Source organism: Diceros bicornis, unplaced genomic scaffold (genome assembly GCF_020826845.1).
Source record: "Diceros bicornis minor isolate mBicDic1 unplaced genomic scaffold, mDicBic1.mat.cur scaffold_54_ctg1, whole genome shotgun sequence".
In the NCBI taxonomy this organism is placed as follows: Eukaryota; Metazoa; Chordata; class Mammalia; order Perissodactyla; family Rhinocerotidae; genus Diceros; species Diceros bicornis.
Genome location: NW_026691418.1, coordinates 836,304 through 844,946, shown reverse-complemented (window position 1 = coordinate 844,946; position 8,643 = coordinate 836,304). Strand labels below are relative to the sequence as shown.

At 46.5% G+C, this 8,643-nt stretch overlaps 1 long non-coding RNA gene across 1 annotated transcript; it reads right to left on the bottom strand.

The window, feature by feature from the left end:
- Positions 1-7,335: 7,335 nt before the first annotated feature.
- LOC131403076 (uncharacterized) lies at positions 7,336-8,124 on the bottom strand. The gene is made up of 3 exons (XR_009219198.1): positions 8,104-8,124; positions 7,766-7,801; positions 7,336-7,396 (listed from the first exon to the last, which is right to left on the bottom strand). It is a non-coding gene; the product is annotated as an uncharacterized LOC131403076 (long non-coding RNA).
- Positions 8,125-8,643: the final 519 nt, after the last annotated feature.

Below are 8,643 nucleotides of genomic sequence, written 5' to 3'. Positions count from 1 at the left end.
CAGAAAAAAAGAGAAGGATTAGCACAGATGTTAGCTCAGCGCTGATCTTCCTCGCAAAAAAAAAAAAAAAAAAAACGAAAATACAACCCACCAACTGGAAGAAAATATTTGCAAATCATATATCTGACAAGGTGTTAATCGCCAAAATTTATAAACAACTCATACACCCAACAACAAAAAAACAGATAATCCACTCTAAAAATGGGCAGAGGATATGAACAGACATTTTTCCAAAGAAGATATACAGAAGCCCAACAGGCATATGAAAAGATGTATAACATCACTAACTATTAGGGATATTCAAATCAAAACTACAATGAGAGATCACCTTAAACCTGTCAGAATGGCTATAACTCCCAAGACAAAAAATAACAAATGTTGGAGAGGATAAGGAGAAAAGGTCACCCTCACACACTGCTGGTAGGAATGCAAACTGGTGCAGCCACCAGGGAAAACAGTATGGATATTTCTCAAAAAATTAAAAATAGAAATACCATACCTTCCAGCTATCCCACTACTGGATATTTATCCAAAGAAACTGAAATCAACAATTCAAAGAGGTTTATGCACCCCTGTGTTCGCTGCGGCATTATTCACAATAGCCAAGACATGGAAACAATCCAAGTACCCTGCTACAGACGAACAGATAAAGAAGATGTGGTATGTATTATATACAATGGAATACTACTCAGCCCGAAAAAAAAGACAAGATCGTCCTGTTTGCAACAACCTGGATGGAGCTTGAGGGTATGATGATAAACGAAATAAGCCAGACAAAGACAAATAGCATTATTTCACTCATATGTAGAAGATAAACATATCCAGGGATAAAGAGTACAGATTAGTGGTCACCAGAGGGGAAGGGGGCTGGGTGTTGAGTGAAAGAGTTAAAGGGACACATATGCATGGTGATGATAAAAGTTAGACTACCGCTGGTAAGCACGATGCAGTCTATACAGAAATTTACAAATAATAATGAACACCAGAAATTACACAATGTTAAAACCCTTTATAATTTCAATAGAATAATTAAAAAAGAAAAATTAATTCATTCCTCTTTATGCTTGAATAGTATCTCACTTTGAGGATAAACCACACTTTGTGTATCCGTTCACTAGTAGATGGACATTTGGGTTGTTTTCCATTTTTATCTACTTTAAATAGGTTGTTATCAACATGTGTGTACAAGTCTGTGTATAGACATATGTGTTTATTTCCCTTGGATGGATTCTTAGGAGAGGAATGGCTGGGTAGACGTATGTAATTTTTAAAGACGGATCCAAGCTATTTTTCACCAGCACTCGATGAGCGTTTCAGTGACTTGACATCTTCAACAACACTTGTTATAGTCAGTCTTGTTAATTTTAGCCATTCTCAAGTGTGGTGGAATCTCATGATGACTGTCCCTTACATTTCCCCAATGACTCATGTGGTGAAGGAGAAGGCAAGCCACACACAGATTGGGAGAAAACATCTGCAAGACATATCCATAGAAAAGGACATGTATTTATAATATATAAAGAGCTCTTACAACCCAATAGTAAGAAGACAAGCAACACGTCATGGCTTACCAGGACACAGCAAATCAGGTTTGTGATGAGCACTAGGAGTTCCGCCAAGCAGATGAGGATGAAGGCCCAGAAGGGGAGGTCTGGGGAGACATGTGGTGGGATGAGCCACGTCCTGTCATCGCCCCAGGGCTCCTGGTGACCCCACTGTGCCTCAACCCTCCTTGACAAGGGTTGGCCAACTTTCCTCATCATCCAAGACCCTCTGCACATGGTTTTCTTCGATGAGGCACAGCATCAAGATACACTCCCCTTAGCATGGGCTGAGGCTTCCTGCAGGTTTACCTGGCTTCTCAGTCAAGGCATCATCTCTGTTGGGAGAATATTCTGGAAGTGAATGAAATGGAGAATGCATGTGAGTGTGTTTCACTCTTTTTAATAAAACTTTTTAGACACAGAAAAATAAAGGGAACAGTCTCATAAACATCCATCATCTAGATTTAACAATGTATATTCCATCTAATTAAAACAATATTGCATCAATGTATAAATTAATAACACTTGCCACCCTTGATTCATCCCATGTTTTCAATGAAATATTAAAGTCAAGTAGACATCATCATTTTTCCCACCATTTTAGTTTCCATCTCTAAAAAGTGAGCATACTTTGCTACAAAATACAAGACCATTATCACAGAACAAAAGAGTAATAAATTAAAACAAATTCATGCCTCTGGCCACAGAGGACTGAATTTGGGCTGGACTTTCTTATGACAGCTGGGGGCAGAATGGGTCATCACAGTTGGAAAGCCTATGGGATCTCTCTAAATTTGTAAAATCCAACTCAAAATTGTTCTTCCATGCCTAGAAACACAGCATCCCCTTCTCCTTTAACTATTTGCTTAATATTCATTTTCTAGGATTAACCTACAATGTAATTTCCTGCAGGAAGTCTTCCCTGAATTCCGCCTGCAAGTATGAGTTTGTTCACATCAAATAATTGATAAGTTTCAATTCTCTATTCTTGTTATTCCCCGCTACAAGATAAACTCCAGGAGGGTAGGACACACAGCACCCAGTGGGCATGGGGGGAGGGGTGCAGGTCCCCCTACTTGTACCTCTACCCAGACAAGCTCTTAGAGGTGTGCTGTCTGATATGGAGCAGCAACAAGTATTTTTTTGAATTAAAATTAATTTTAGTTAAATAAAATAAAAATTCTAGTACCTCAGTAACATTAAAAATCAGTAAGAATAAAGACCAGTCACAACACCATCCTTCAAGTACTCAACAGCCACATGTGGCTATGCACTGGAGAGCACAGATATAGTACATTCCACCACTGCAAAAAGTTCTAGCGCATCGGTGATCATCTAGAGCGGGACTTGGCAAACTATAGCCTGTGGATCAGAAACTACATCCACCCCCAAACCTGAGTCTGCTTCACACACAGCTGGAGGCCCTCACTGACCATCTGGCCCAGTTGCTGTCAGTGGAGAGATAAGGAAACAAAAGTTCTGAGAGGGGAGATGACTAGCTTTAGGTAACAGAGCTGTCTAGGAGAAGGTGAGGGCCTCCTATATTACACTCGTTTCCTTTTCTCTCTCTCAATGGTGGGTCAAGACTAGGGGACTACGCCACCTCCTGCCAGTCTGAGAAAGTTCAATGTTCTCTCAGCCCCAGGCATCCAGAGTCCCCGGAAAGGCCTCACTTTCTTTCCCAATGACCAGGGAGCCTTACCAACCCCAAGGACACTCTTCCTGTCCAGTATCAAGTTCTGCAGCTGTGTCCATTCTGGGTCAGCCGCAGGAATTCCTCATAGATGGCAACTCTGTCCAGTCTCTGTGCCAAGGTGACAAAGTACACAGGGAGTCTGCTCCAGTGGGGTTACTCTGTGGGACAGACCTGGAAGTGCACAAGGGATGAACAAGGGTGTCTGGAATTCTACCCTGATTCTAGATTCCCTGCTTCAGGGTCTTGTCCAAGAGAACTTTCTGCAATAATGTAAACATTTGTCGGCACTACTATATACACTCATTATTAGCCCCATGTTGTTATCAAGCACTTAAAATCTGGCTAGTGTGTGTGAGTGAGGAACTGAATTTCTCACATAATTTCATTTAAAGTAATTAATTTATAAATAAATAACCACAGGGAGAACATTTTTGAAACTTTGGAGTAAGGACTTCTGGAAATGCATAAAAACAATGAGAACACTGGTAAAAATGGTCAAAATCAACTTTTCAGAAGTCTAGAAATTAATCAACGGCTTGTAAGAATACGAGGAGGGTTTAGTGAAGAAACATGGTGGAATCTTGATAAAGGGAACCAACTTTGTGCCACTATAACTTGCACTATCCCATCCTGCTCTCACAATATCCTCCATAACTTTGAAAACCGTCATTCTCACAACTATAGTGGCTGTGACAACCAGCAGCCCAGCAGCCATAATGGGTTTGGAGTTCTCAAAAGACCCATCCCCAGCGAACTGTCACTAGCTGACCTGCCTGGCAGCTCCCTGAAAAAGCCCCATGTTCAGGGCTTGTAGTTACTTGACTCAGAGCTTGCCCAGGGAGGATAGTCTGTCCCCAGGGCACTTGCTAAAAACAATCAGGGCTAATTGTTTTCTATTGTATTTGCCTGAGGGAGTGATACCAGCTGAGGCAGGCAAGAGGTGAGCCAAATCTTAGAATAAAAATTGGGAGAATGAGATGTCCACAGGGGCCTTTGAAAAGCTCCAGTGTATTTGCGGGCGTCTAGAAGGACACAAGGGCTCAGGGCTCTGGCACGCCTGGGAAAGACTTGAGAACATCTTAATCCCTCACCTCTAGATGAAGGGTTGGCTTAATATCTGAAAACTTGATTATGTAATACACCATATTAATAGAATAAGGGCCAATACCACGAAATCTCAACCACATATACAGAAAAGAATTTGACAAAATACAACACCCTTCATGTCAAAAAAAGTAAACACTCAACAAATTAGGAATAGAAGGAAACTTTCTCAACCTATAAACAGCATCAATGAAAAACCCACGGCTAACGCCATATTCAATGGTGAAAGACTGAAAATTTCCCCCTAAGACCAGGCACAAGAAAATGATGTCTTCCCTTATCTCGTATGTTAATCACAGGTACTAGAGTTTCTAATGAGGGCAATTAGGCAAGAAAAAGGAATAAAAGAAACCCAGATTGGAAGGGAAGAGGTGAAACTATTTGTTTTGCAGATGAGAAGATATTGTATATAGAAAAAACTAAAAAATACACTCCTCCCCACACACAATATGTGAACCGTATCGCAATAGGTGTATAAAAAATTTTAATTGCCCCATGTGCTTAGTGGCTCCACTACTGGAGAACACAGTTAGACCGTTGATATTTGTTGAAAGTCTCCAGAAGAGGAGGAGGAGGAGGATGCTGGAGGTTGGTGACCCCAAATGTTAATGCTTTTATAATTCCCCAAAAACTTATGGAAAGAGATGGTAGGGTTAGCTGACAGGGATGTGGGGCAGAATGGGCACCATGTCAGTGACATTCAGATCAAGGATGTGTCACTTGAGCTCAGAGTCATCAGCCACCAGCTCAGCCATTGCTTCCAATCTCCTCAACCTACATCAATTCGGTGACCAGGAAGGAGTGGAATATGTCTCACAGCTGGCTGCCCTTGTAGAGCTTGGTGACCTAGAACAAACGCGAGGGAGAGTGGGTGAGATGGAGGTCTCCTGGGGATGCAGGGCACCACTGGAGCCAGTGAAAGATCACAGACCTTGGGGCAAGGGAGACCTGACTTCAAATCCTGGCTCTGCCTCTAACTCACTGTGTGACCCTAGACACAATACTCCTCTTTCTGAGCTTCAGTTTACCCATGTGAGAAATGGGCAAGGCAGCTAGGACATCACCTCTGGACACTAAGAGAACCCAGACACGCAGGAAAAGTGAAGGGTTGAAACAATCACGTAACAGATGTAAGTCAGGCAGAGGAATGACGCCGCCCTCAGGACAAGGTGAGACGGGAGAGGGGAGACCCCACATGGTCCTGGGTGTCTCTCGGCAGGGCGGTGTACTCCGAGGATGTGGGCTCCAGGTTGCTGAGGTTCCCGACGATGATGCGGAAATGTAGCTGGTGCTCTCTCTGGATGGGTAAACTCTGGGCTGCAGAGGCTGGAGCCATCGAGAGGAAGAGCAGACAGGTGGAGACTCTCCGCTCCCAGCACAGCGGCATGGTGGCCCACGGGATCAGGGTGGTGGGTACAGACGGCGTCACACGGGTGGCTGCCCCATCCTTCTCAGGCCTGGGGAGAGAGGGATGTGGGGACTCTAGAGAGAGGTCCTGAAACCTCTGGGGGTGGGGGCCAGAACTGGAAGGAGGAAATGGGAGGACAGTGGGGAGACAAAGAAGGGTGGTCACAAAAGTGGTCATTAGGGGCAAATGCTCAGGGGAGGGTCTCACCTGAGGGAGACCAGTCTGCAACTCGAGTAGAATGGGCCCAGGCTTCTCCTCTTAAACAAGGATCCAGCTGGGGAGGAAGGAGGAGGAGGATGAGCAGGAGGGACAGGGGTTAGGGGAGGGGCTCGGTGGGATGTAACCCACCAGGAGCTGTTGGGACCAGGGTGTCACCAGGCTCTGCAGGACTCTCTCAATGGAGTTGAAGGTGGCTGAGCCATTGCTCCTGTCTGATGAATACCAGAGGGTGAAGATGGGGAAGGTGACTGTGAGGGTCTTCAGGCTGTGCCCCAGAACTGCAAGACGAGAGGGAGAACGATGGCCATCACTGAGACCTGGCCTGAGACCAGACCTGAATCCTGCACTCATTATCGTCTGTCGTCATCTCTCACAGTGGCACCACCACCCACCCGTGTGGTCACGCAAGTCAGAACCAGCATATCTGCTCAGATCCTCCTCCCTCCCAGTAACACCCATTCACCTTGCACACTGGTCTTCACATACACTCCCTCCCTGTCCCAGCTCAGTTCTTAATATCCTTCACCCGGACCAACACCACAGCAGGCTCAGTGGATGATCTGTCTAAAGGATGTTCTACATGGACTACTAGAAGAATCTTTCTGAAATGAATACCTCACTAGGGCCACCACTGCTCTAGTACCACCCCTGGCTCCCTATGGCCTTCAGTGTTTAGTTCAACCTTCTTTACCTGGCACTCAAGGCTCTACTCAATCTGGCTCCTGCTGACATTTCAGTATTATTTTATCCATCTACTGCGGTTTAAACTTCATGCTTCACGCAAACCAAATTCGTTTCAATTCTCCCCTTATGTCATGTTGTTTCTGGCTGGAGCCTTTGCTCATGGAATCCACTCTGCCAGGGAAACCCTTCATCCTCTATTTGCCAGGGTCCCTCCTACACATTCTTAAGGACTCCATTCTGGTGAAACTTTCTCTAGCAAGCTCTTCCCCTCCAAATTATGCCAGGTGCCTCTCCTCGAAACATCCCACATTGTATTATAATGGTGTGTTAATTTCACAAGGCTAGGGGCTCTCTGAGGGCTGGCCTGAGACTGAATCATTGGTATAATCTTTGTGATCAGCATGATTGCCCTAAAACCAGATTTTCACACCCTGGCTTCCCAGCTTCTGGATCACAACTGGCTGGTGGAGGAGTGGGGCTGGAGAACTTCTCTTGGGAAGGAAAAGGGGCCCCCGATACCTGTGGTGGCTTCTGGTAGCACAGGTGATGATCAAGTATGCAGGGATGTGGTGGCTGGCTCCGGAGCTGTGGCGACGGCTCTCTTCAGGGAGGGATAGAGTGGCAGGAGCCCCCAAGCTCACCCGGGCTCCAGCAGTGGCTGTGCCAGGACCACCATTCAAAGATGAAGCATAAATGAGAGTTAGGGGACTGGTGACTGTGTGAGTAGAGGGATGAGCAAGCCTGTGGATGAGAGGAGCCCAAGAGAGAGAGATAGGTGAACAAGAGAGACTGAACTCGGTGGAGAGACAGATGGATGTGCAGAAAACTGGACAGACGGATGGGATACCTGGAAAAGGAGGACCAAGGGCGGTGCTTTAGCAGATTAAAGTGAAAACCACATGGGGTCAGAATGTGGTGGAGAATATGTCTCTGTCTAAGGCTTTTTCACCCTGGGCTGAGACTCTCCACCAGAACCCGGGAGGGAGAGAAGGGATTAATTAGGGCCCTTCCAGGTCCTTCCCTCACCAAGGACAGCAGGTGTAGGAGAATATGTGCTCCCTATCCCCAAATACGGACGGGACCCAGGAGATCAGGGCCAGGAATAATCACTGGTGGTAGTCGGGGCCATGGCTCCATAGGTGTAACCTGTGGAGAGAAGGCAAGACGAGCTGAGCAAGAGTTGGGGTGAACATAAAGGATTAAGGAGAGGGAGGATGTAGGGACCTTTGTGGGAAAAGCAGATGGGAAAGCAGAGAGGATGAGTGGAGGGGTGTTCAGGGGGAAGGCAACGAGATGGAAGGTGGCTGGACCCAGTGATCACACAGTGATGAGAAGTCTGAACCCAGACCGGGTAGATAGAGAGATGGATCATAGCTCACTTTAGAGCAACGGAGGCAACACAGGACTCCGATTAGGACAGACAGCGTCGCTGTAGCACACCCCCTCACCACTGACGTAGAGGCTGTCCCCGTCCAGGGTGAAGGAGCCCAGGTGGGAGACGCCCTGGGTCTCATGGCTCAACTCCCAGCCAAGTCAATCTCTGTCTAACCCTTGACCTGCGCGGGTCAAAGTGGAAGGTGCAGATGATGTCCACACCAGTGGCTGCCCCACTCTTCTCAAGCCTGGGGGAGTAAGAACATGGGGTTGTGGAATACTGAGCAGGAGTCCTTCTGGGTGTGGAAGGCGAGAGAGTGGAAGGGAGGAGGCTGAGGGAGATGCTGAAGGGGCTGCTCTGATGCCTGCAGGGGCTATCCTAGGTTTCTACCTTGTGAGACAACCCCCTCACAAGTAAGGCCTGACTTCCTTTAGGATGCGGAGGGGGGCATTTGAGTGGAAAAGAGGGGTGAACACACAGACCTGTACGAGGAGGCACCTGCAGGTCTGCACGGACAGCAGCGAGGGACACAGACAGTGCCCTGTGCCATCTGACACATGCAGGCAAGAAAGTACCCTTACATTCTCTCGGTTCTACACTCCAAGGTCTTTTC